This window comes from Vanellus vanellus (genome assembly GCF_965231255.1).
Source record: "Vanellus vanellus genome assembly, chromosome: 1".
NCBI classification, from domain to species: Eukaryota; Metazoa; Chordata; class Aves; order Charadriiformes; family Charadriidae; genus Vanellus; species Vanellus vanellus.
In genome coordinates, this window is record NC_138905.1 from 57,025,455 (window position 1) to 57,034,876 (window position 9,422).

Genomic DNA, 9,422 nt, shown 5'->3' on the forward strand with positions numbered 1-9,422 from the left:
CCAGAACACAGGAGGCGGTAGATAGTTCCCCAGGTAAAGCTGGTGTCTCATTCACCCTATTGGCCCTGGGTTAACACTGCACGGCTAGAATTCACAATCCTGCGCAAAGTTTAGAGCTGATTTTGTTTTGCAGTCAACGTTAGTTTTCCAAATCTCTGCCCCGTTACCTGTTGGCCAACTTCTGAAAAAGAGAGGTTCTTATCAACTCCTTTTTATTTCAAAGTCATCACCTCCCCACCTCCCCAAACTATAATGGATATACCATGGACACAGAAACTCCTAAACAGTTTAGCAAAGCATCTTTGTCCCCTAAACCCCCTTTGCAGAATGCATAGTTTACAATTCACTTACAAAATAAAGAAGCAATGCTGACCACATATGGGACCTTTTTTTTGAAAAAAGAACAAACAACCTCTTCTTAAGTTCAGTATCAAAATTCACATTTGCATAATAATACATTTCAAGGCCATTAGAGAGGAATGAGAGCGAAGCAAAGAAAACTGCAGAGTCTCTCCTCTCTTTGTCTTCCTGAATAGAGCTGAGGGATCCCACTGGAGTTTCTTTTCAGGGTGGGAATTACAAAGGGCTACAGCAACAGCTCTTGATCTTGTACACCTCATGTTTTGGGTGGGACGAAGAGGTGAATTATTAAGGAAAAAAAAAAAACAAATGGAAGGAGACACTGCAGATTCCCATGTTTAGCTACAAACAGCTTCGAAGAAACAAAAAATTACTTCAGATTTTTTTTTCTTTTAAACACTTCTACCTCACCATTTCAAAAACTTTTTTTCTTCTTGTGTAATACCCTGTTCATTTAAATGGCAACATTAAGTGTGCTGGAAGTTGAAGGGTTGAAAAAAATAAATTTTCCTGTTTCTCTTATCAGGACACGGACAGAGAGGGTAAAAGTGTGCCTGCACCCACTATTTAACAGAAGCTACAAAACATCATCTTCTCTACGTGTATAAATTTGTCTCAAACATCACTGTGTTTCAATTCTCCAGTGCTTACAAAAAATAAAGCCACACACACTCACACTCATGCACACAAACATAAAGAGAAGCCACATAATACATATACAAACTCAACCTGCAACGGCAGACTAACCTAAAACTATCAACAGCTTCTGTGCATCACATGACATCCCTTTGCACCCCCCCACCCCGATCTCTACCACATATGAATACGTATTGTGCAGTGTAGAGACCAGCCCAAAGATGCTGCTTGTCAAAAGGGACCAGTGGGCTGCAATCTCTATGTCTGACCTCTTGAAAGAATTAATTGACCATTGTCTCCCCTCCAGCCCAAGCGGCCTCCTCAATTAAACAGTCAGTATACTCACAAAGGCACATTCATAAATACCACATTTAGCTTACTGCTTGTAAAAACATAGAAGGAGGAAAACGTTAAGCGCTTACACCCCAACCCATCCCTACTGACCCAGCAAGAAGTATCACAATAACGTATCACTTGGTGAGACCTTACTCTACCTTTAGAAGGTACATATTAAAGAAGTCTTCCAACACGTCTTTTTAATTTTTTTTTTGCATAAATTAATGCTTTTTTTTTTGTTTTTGGCTTACATATTTTGGAATACAGCACACTCACTATAAAGCTCTGTTGTAAGGCTACCCCCTAAAGTAAGGCTGTTCTATCTTGGCTTGCATTTTCACTTCATTTTGCTTCTTGTCCACACGTCCCCAAAACAAAACAAAAACCCCCACACAGCGCCTTATATAGAAAGGGTAAGCCATATCTGGCAGGGAGAGGGAGGGGAAAGAAAGCACATAATATCATAACCATGTCACTAAAATAGCTATTCTAACGAGCTGTGCAACCTGCTCTTACTGCTCAACAGTAAATGATGAAAATAAATGTTTACTTATGGTTGTGTTTCATCTGAAACAGGAGAAGCTTCCACTTTGTCTCAATTTAAAAAAAAAAACAAACAGATTTAAAAAAAAAAAAGAGGAAGTTAATTCTGTGAATGCAACAACACACACTAATACCCAAGAGGCATTTACTGCTCAGGGAAACGTTTCTGGCTAAGCACTGCCTCCTTGTATTGTGCACCCATGCAAACTTCTCCAGTCTCTTCTCTTCCCCTCTGCCCACTGCAGCCAAGAATGTTTGCTGCAAAAATACTTAACGCTGGCTGGCACAATGCATTCTTCCCTTTTCCTTTTTTTTTTTTTTTTTTTTTTAAATTTCCTTTTTCCCTGGAGTGCTCGGTATTCATTTACAGAAAGGCTGTCAGAATCAAGTCAAAAAAAATCCCTTTCTCACTACAAAGTTAACAGGAGCCCTAACACTGCTGAATATCACCAATCCCAGCTGTCACACACACAGGGAGAAAATGGCTCTTTGCAGTGGGCACTTGATTTATTAGAAGATTGCTTATACAGCACAGGGTTCTGGGAGACTTTTAGAGAAAAACTTTCCTGCATAGCTCGATGAAAAGCAACACGCGCGCAAACAGTGGATGCAAAAAGACATTGTCTGCTGCGTGCCACAGACGAAGCTGCATCTATCTTGGCCTGACAATAGTTTTAAAAATAGGCTCCAAACCATCAGGAGCTGTGGCGCTTTTTGTAGCACAGATGAAACCTTAAATCACTTTTCACGTAAGGATTAGAAGCTATAGTTACTACATCACAAAGTTTAAAGTCTCACATAACACCACAAAATAGAGAGCTATATTTTAAACAGGACCCTGACTCAGTTTTAACAGCAATGTAGACAGACCCTTGAATTCTACTGTAGACAAAGCTCTGCTTGATGAGTCACTACAAAATGGACCTGTTTCCTATTATCTACTGCGGGGGAACTTTGGTAAAATTCAGCAACACTGGTATTTACACTGATGGGACATTTAAGCAAAACATTGCGAGGGACACAAACTAGCAAGGCTGCTAAAAATTTCCAGCTAGGCTCCTGTCATTTAGCCCAACCAGCAACTCTGCTCCAGCATAATTTTTGCTTTGTGTTTTAGGTTTGGATGTGAATTCAGGACATCAGGGGAAACTGGCTCTGGCTACATAGGGAAACTTTACATATTTCTCCCTATTACTGTTAACACCCTTCTGCCACAGGTGGAAGCCTAGTACTGAAGGTGAAGGAAAAGGAAGAGAGTTCAGGTTTTAGACATTTGTATTTTTATTACTGAGGGAATGACTGATATGATCTAACTAACAGTATCAGTCCCTAACATTACAAAATAGTAGAAAATAAACTAGAGAACTGAAATAGTATTTTGTGCAAAATCAATTTAGACAAACCAACAGATTCTGCATATGTTGTTTCAGACTCAGGACCAAAGTTGCACTTCAACAGCATTTGTTTGGTGTATTTTTTTTTTTTTAATTTCAACTTAGTTTTCTTGGCATTACTTCCCTGCCCACAAATACACACATGCATATTTACAATTAAGAAAGCTGCTTCTGCTAAGGGAACCTTACCTCTTTAGAGAGAAAAAACTACCTTTTACTCAATCAGGCCTCATACGCTGAGATGCTAACCATCCACCACAAAACCAGCATTTCAATCCACTTGAGAAACCTGGATAATTTACAGTGAATGTGATATATGCAACACGTATTTGCTGCACTGGAATTACAACAGGTCCTCATCTGCTACCTTGGCCCTGATCCAGGTAAGGTTTACTTACACAAAGAGCCTTTTCCTGAGCAGTATTCACTCATTTAAGGTCAGTGGGACTAATTCACATGAAGATCACTCCTGATTTCCTGGACCAGACTTAGCTGAATTTGGGTATCTCAGATACACAAACAGTACTCCTCTTAAAGTCAACAGAAAGCAATATGCACAAAGAAAATTAGAAGCCTGACAGGTAAATGTAATAAAGAATGAAGCAAAAAAACCAACCAAACAAAAAAAAAAAAACCCTACAATACTGTTTGGATGCATAACTAAGACACAGTGGAAGATGTGGCAGCATTTTAAAGAAGAAAGAATAGAGGAAAAGTTCTAAGGAATAAATGTTTAGAAATCTTATGGCCAAAAAAAAGTCAACTTAATATAAAGGTTCAATTGTTATTTAATTTTTGAGGTGGTTATCCCAGTCAGTCTGTTGAAAACATCCTGTTTATGTTGTGGAAGAAAACCACACTTAGTTTAATATTCTTGCTCATTACACAAGCCACTTATGTGAAGCAAAATAAAAAACTTGTAGGAAAAACCTGACACCCAAAAATCCCCAAAGCAACAAAAAACCCACTCTCAAGACCACTGGGGCAAGCATCCAGGTAAAAGCACAAAAACATAGGGAAAAGATGGTAAGTCTTCCGAAGTACATGGTACTAAAACTGCTTTCCAAAGTAAATGTCAGAAGTCTCAACAAGGGTTTCTGAGCTGTACCCCACTTTTTTTTTTTTTGCTTGTTAGACTTTGTTGTCACTGCTAAAATGAAATACTCAAATGTAGAGAACAATCATCACACCCACTAAAAAGTCTCAGTTTGATACATGCTGCAGGGTGGGATAAGCAAAGTGGCTGGTAATGAACGGATACATGCTTATAAGACTGCTAAAATGTATTTAATTTTTTTTTTTTATTATCAATTAAGCACTGGGATTGTAACCAGGAAAAAAACAGGAATGCTGAAACCACCTGTAAAGTATATATATGTTTAAACTGTATAACCTGGAGAACCAAAATCAAGAACAAAATGAGAAAGAGAGCTCTCTGTCACTTGAGAAAGTAAAAAGTGTTTTTCAGTGAAAGACCCTGTTTGACTTTCATCTGGAAAGAGGTGCTCATAATCTATTCCAAGTTTTGCTTTCCCCAGCCTCTTTTCCCTACCTTCTTTGTGAAGATGTTTAAACAAGATGCTGCCACTGATTCCGCCCCCCCCCCCAGTTTTGTAAAAGCCCAGAAGCACCCTAATATCAATTCTCATTGACTTTTCGCTGTTTTGAACTCAAACAGTAGCAGAATATTTACAACATTAAGCAGTGGTTTCCCCAGAAAATTAGTCTGGTTAGCACAATGCTCAGAAATCACTTGCAATGGTTAGGAGTGCCATGACTAAGCTGTACTAGCAACACCATGATTAGCTACATATAATTTGGAGAGGAACAGAACTGTCAACTGTAGTTGGAAAATAGGAAGATTAATGTCGCTTTAACAATTTAGAAAAACTGTCATCAAGGAGACAGTCACTAACATTTTCAGGCCTGCACGTTTACAGAAAGGAGGAGCAGACTGTTGTGCTAGAATAGGTTTGGACCCAGCAGACTGCTGAAGCTTCAGACTGCCAACCCTTCAGCAGTCAGTCACAACCCACTTCCAAGTGACTGTCAAGTTCTTGGGCTCTTTTTGATGAAATCCTACAATTTCCTCTTTTAGGACATTGCCGATTTGATAAAACACAGCCTCTGGCAAACCACTCAGAAATTCTCTCTGTAAAATAAAAAAAAATAAAATCCCAAACTCCCTAAATAAACCCTCCTTCTACTGGCCCATGACAGGATTTATTGTTTGTTTGTTTGTTTTTTTTTTAAGCGCATTATTATTAATGCATTATTTTCAACATGTATACACTCGGATGTACACGGAGCACATCACAAAAACACTGGGCAACTGATATGAAAAAGACAAGAATTTGGCATCTGATTGTTATTATTTTTTAAATAATAGAAAGTTCTCTCAACTACTGGTAAGTAACTCGCATCGCATGACATGCTTACGCAGCGTGCTCTTTTTCCTTAAGAATGGGTACATCTATTTCCATGAAGTGGCTATACTGCCTCACTTTGCTGTGTCTTCCCTCCCCTCCCCTACTGTAGGGCATGTGGGTGCGTGTAAAAAGGCACTAGCGTGGTTTTTGTGGTTCGAGCCTAGCCATTTCGGCTGGAGTAAACCCCTGACCCTTAGAGCTGGGAGACACAAGTTGGCCATCCCAACACCGAACTCTGAAGTTCAAGACTGTAAGCCCTGACAGCCAGCAGCAATAGGGTGAACAGAAGAGTTTAACACATATTTCCCTCGTATTAAATAAAACTGAAAGACTGGGAGGTGGGGTGGGTGAAGAAAATCAAGCAGCAAATCTCCAAGTAGGGAATAAACTCTCCAAATAGCTGAAAACAGGAAAGTTGATTTCCAATGTACATTTTACTGGAGTTTTTCCGTATTCTCTCCTTTTTCTGTACTGAAAAAGGCAGGGTAATGAAACTACTTCATTATTGGGTATTCTGTCAGTACTGGTTTTCTTTAGCACTACTTAAAAGTGGTTCAAAGAAGCACCATCATGTATTTCCTGCTAGTCCTCCTAACTGAGGACACTTTCAGTTAAACTGTACTGCATTTTAATTAGGTTTTATAGTTTCACTTTGCTTTTAAAAAGGTGCTTGGAAGAATATTTTCGATTAGTTTCAATCAAGAGGGAACAAAGTGATAGATTTCCATTCAGACACTTCTCTTCTCCTTGCAACTGCACACGTCTGCATGAGTAACAAAGCACTATAAATGATAACCCTTCCTCTCCCACAACTTGTTTAAGATTACAATGAATTTCTGTTGCTGATATTGAGAAGTTTTCTAAAGGTACTTTAATTTATACAGTCTTTAAAATTCTTGATCCCCCGCTTGACAGTAACATTTGGAGATTTTTTCTTTTTTTTTCTTTTTCTTTTTATTTATTTTTTTTTAGCATTTTTATTTTAAAGTAAAAACTTTCAAACATTTTGAAGATTCAGGAACTTGTAAAAGTTTATCAACAAGAAACAGCCATCTATCTAGGATAAGATAAGGTTAAATAAACCATCTTCAAAAAACTGGCTTCCTACCCTAGAATTCCTGAGAATGCTTGCAAATTTAAAGCAGGAAAATAAAATGTTAAAATAAAAACAAAAACACTGTTAAATGCTCCCAGAGTTAGTCTTCATCTAAAATATATATATGCACTTTTTGGTCTTTTTTTTTGTACGTTTTAATTTTTTTCCCTTTAAGCTTACAATGGAAGAACAATTTAGCTTTTCTTTTTAAATATTTCAAATCCCTCATTATGTCTTGTAAACAAGAGGGGCTCTAGCACCCGGCTTTCACCGTAGTATCGCAATGAACTCAACTAGCCCAAAGTGCAGGAAAAGGGACCTTAGGGCAGGTTGGGAGAGAGAAGTGAGGGTGGAACACAGCAATGAACCAGCATGTATAGCAAATCATGTGACAGAACGGATACTGGCTTACTTGGGCCAAAGGTGCTTCACTAGGAAGTACTGCTGGCACAGGACTTTTCAGAACCTGCTCTGTGTGTCTGAGTGTGGCTGGTCTTTGAGCAGAGACTAGCAGAAACAAAGCTTTATGGATTTGTGCACGTGAGGGGCACTAGCTAGCAGAAGCTGGAAGAGAGCATTTTGTTTCTTTGTGCATGGTGGGATGGATGAAGGAGGAGACATGATAGAAAAGTATATTCAGAAGGGGCCAGAGTATGCTGCACACTCCAGTTTACTAAACAAATACAAACCTACTCGTACTTTTTGTCACATAACACTTTGCATACAAATCTACAGGCATGTGTATATGCAGCATTTCCCTCAGTCAGTCTTCCTTGTGACATTGGGTTTACATAGAAAGGGCGAATTAAAAAAAGCCACCTAACTCCCTAGCCCTTCCCCCCCCACCCCCCCCACCCCAGCACACAGGCATACACACACACACACACACACACGCACCCCCAACCCATTACTAGAATCTGGTTTTGCTTCTCCCCACCCAACCCATGCTTAGAGTTAAATGTATTAGACATTGTCATATCCTTCAATGAAAATGCTGAAGAAAGAGATTCCTCTATCCTCCCCCCCACAGGTAATAAAGCCTGAGCACTGCTCCCACTGAGGGCTGGAATGGACAGGCATGTGCTGGTACAGAATGTCGGCACTTTGTTAGACAGTGTAACGGCTAGACAATGCCACATGGAAGTCCTAGCACTTACGGAAAAAGTACCGGCATCTCTCTTCCCTCTTCACTTGGCTCCACCCCCTGGAAAGACTTCCCGCTTTATGTGAAGGGATGTTCATTCAAGTCTGCTACAACTCTTTTCACACCAACAGGTCTTAAAAGTTTTGTTCCCAGCGCACACATGCACGCACACACTGGCTATCACTGTAGATTATAGGTCACCCCTATCCTGCCCAGAGTACTACTACACTGATGCTAAAAAACCCCAAACCTTTCCTTAAATACAGAAATTAAAAAGCAACAGTACAGAAAAAGTAAAAACAAAAAGGTGCAATACTTTTTTTAAAAAAAGTCTTTGCTAGTTATATACCTCCCTAAGCAAAACCACGTACACAGGAAAAAACACAACACAGAGAAACAAAAGGAAACATCTGAAGTACACACTGGTTTAAGAACATTCATAAGTAAACGTTTCTGTCAGTGATGGTCTGGCGCTGTAATACACCAAGGCCTGGCACAGGTAACGCTCACCATGAAGGACGCAGAAAGGAGTTAGCTGCATGTGCTTTCAGGAGATGAGGCAGGCCGGCCAGCGATTTGCTGACACGATCTAGTTTTTGTCAGTTTTAATACAAGCAGTATATCAATTAAAAGGCTAATTTGGTTGGGCTGGACTTTCAAGCTTTTGATGGATTCCTCAAGAATGAATGTGGGTGCCTATTCACAGGTTTGGGGGAGAAAAGAAACTTTTTTTTTTTTAAAAGGTACTGAAGCTTGTTACAGACTGAATAAGAACATTTGTCTTAGCTGCACAAAAAATGGCAATGTCTTCTTTCCTCCTCTTTTCCCCTAGGTGGAAGAAAAAAAAATGGCTTGCATTATATAACAAACATTCTAGGGTTCACTCAGTACAAAACCCCCACATGCAGACATAAATAAATAAATACACTGCTACTCGAAAGACAAGATTGGCTCCCCTCTCACCAAATCCTTTGGATATGGCAGTGTTCTGCTCTACCACGGGGTTAGAACAAGGGCTAGGAAGCAACTACCCACTCAATATGATCTGCAGACTTGAGATAGCACCCTGCTAAAATGAATTTAAAAAAAACCTACTGACAAATTTTAATCCAGCCCAACTGGATTCTGCTTCAGCCACAGGGACTCCACCACGCTTGTCTTGTTTTGAGAATCAAGACGTGCAGATGGCCAGCCAGCCCGCAGACCATCAGCAATGCAGCGTTTCAAGATTATATATATAGAGAAAAAAATGCACACACTGACATGTGCACACACACTCACACAGAAACAAGCACACGTGGGCAGTTACATGTGCCAGAACACACTGGTACTTATCAACCAGCCAATCACAAAGTGTTGGTTTTTTTTTTTCTTTTTTTTTTTTTGTGGGTTTTTTAGTTTTTTTTTTTTTTTCTTTTAAAGTGAGGCTCCGTCAAGTCTTCCCCTCCCTCCCACCCCTTTTTTCTTTTGAACCCCTCCCCTAC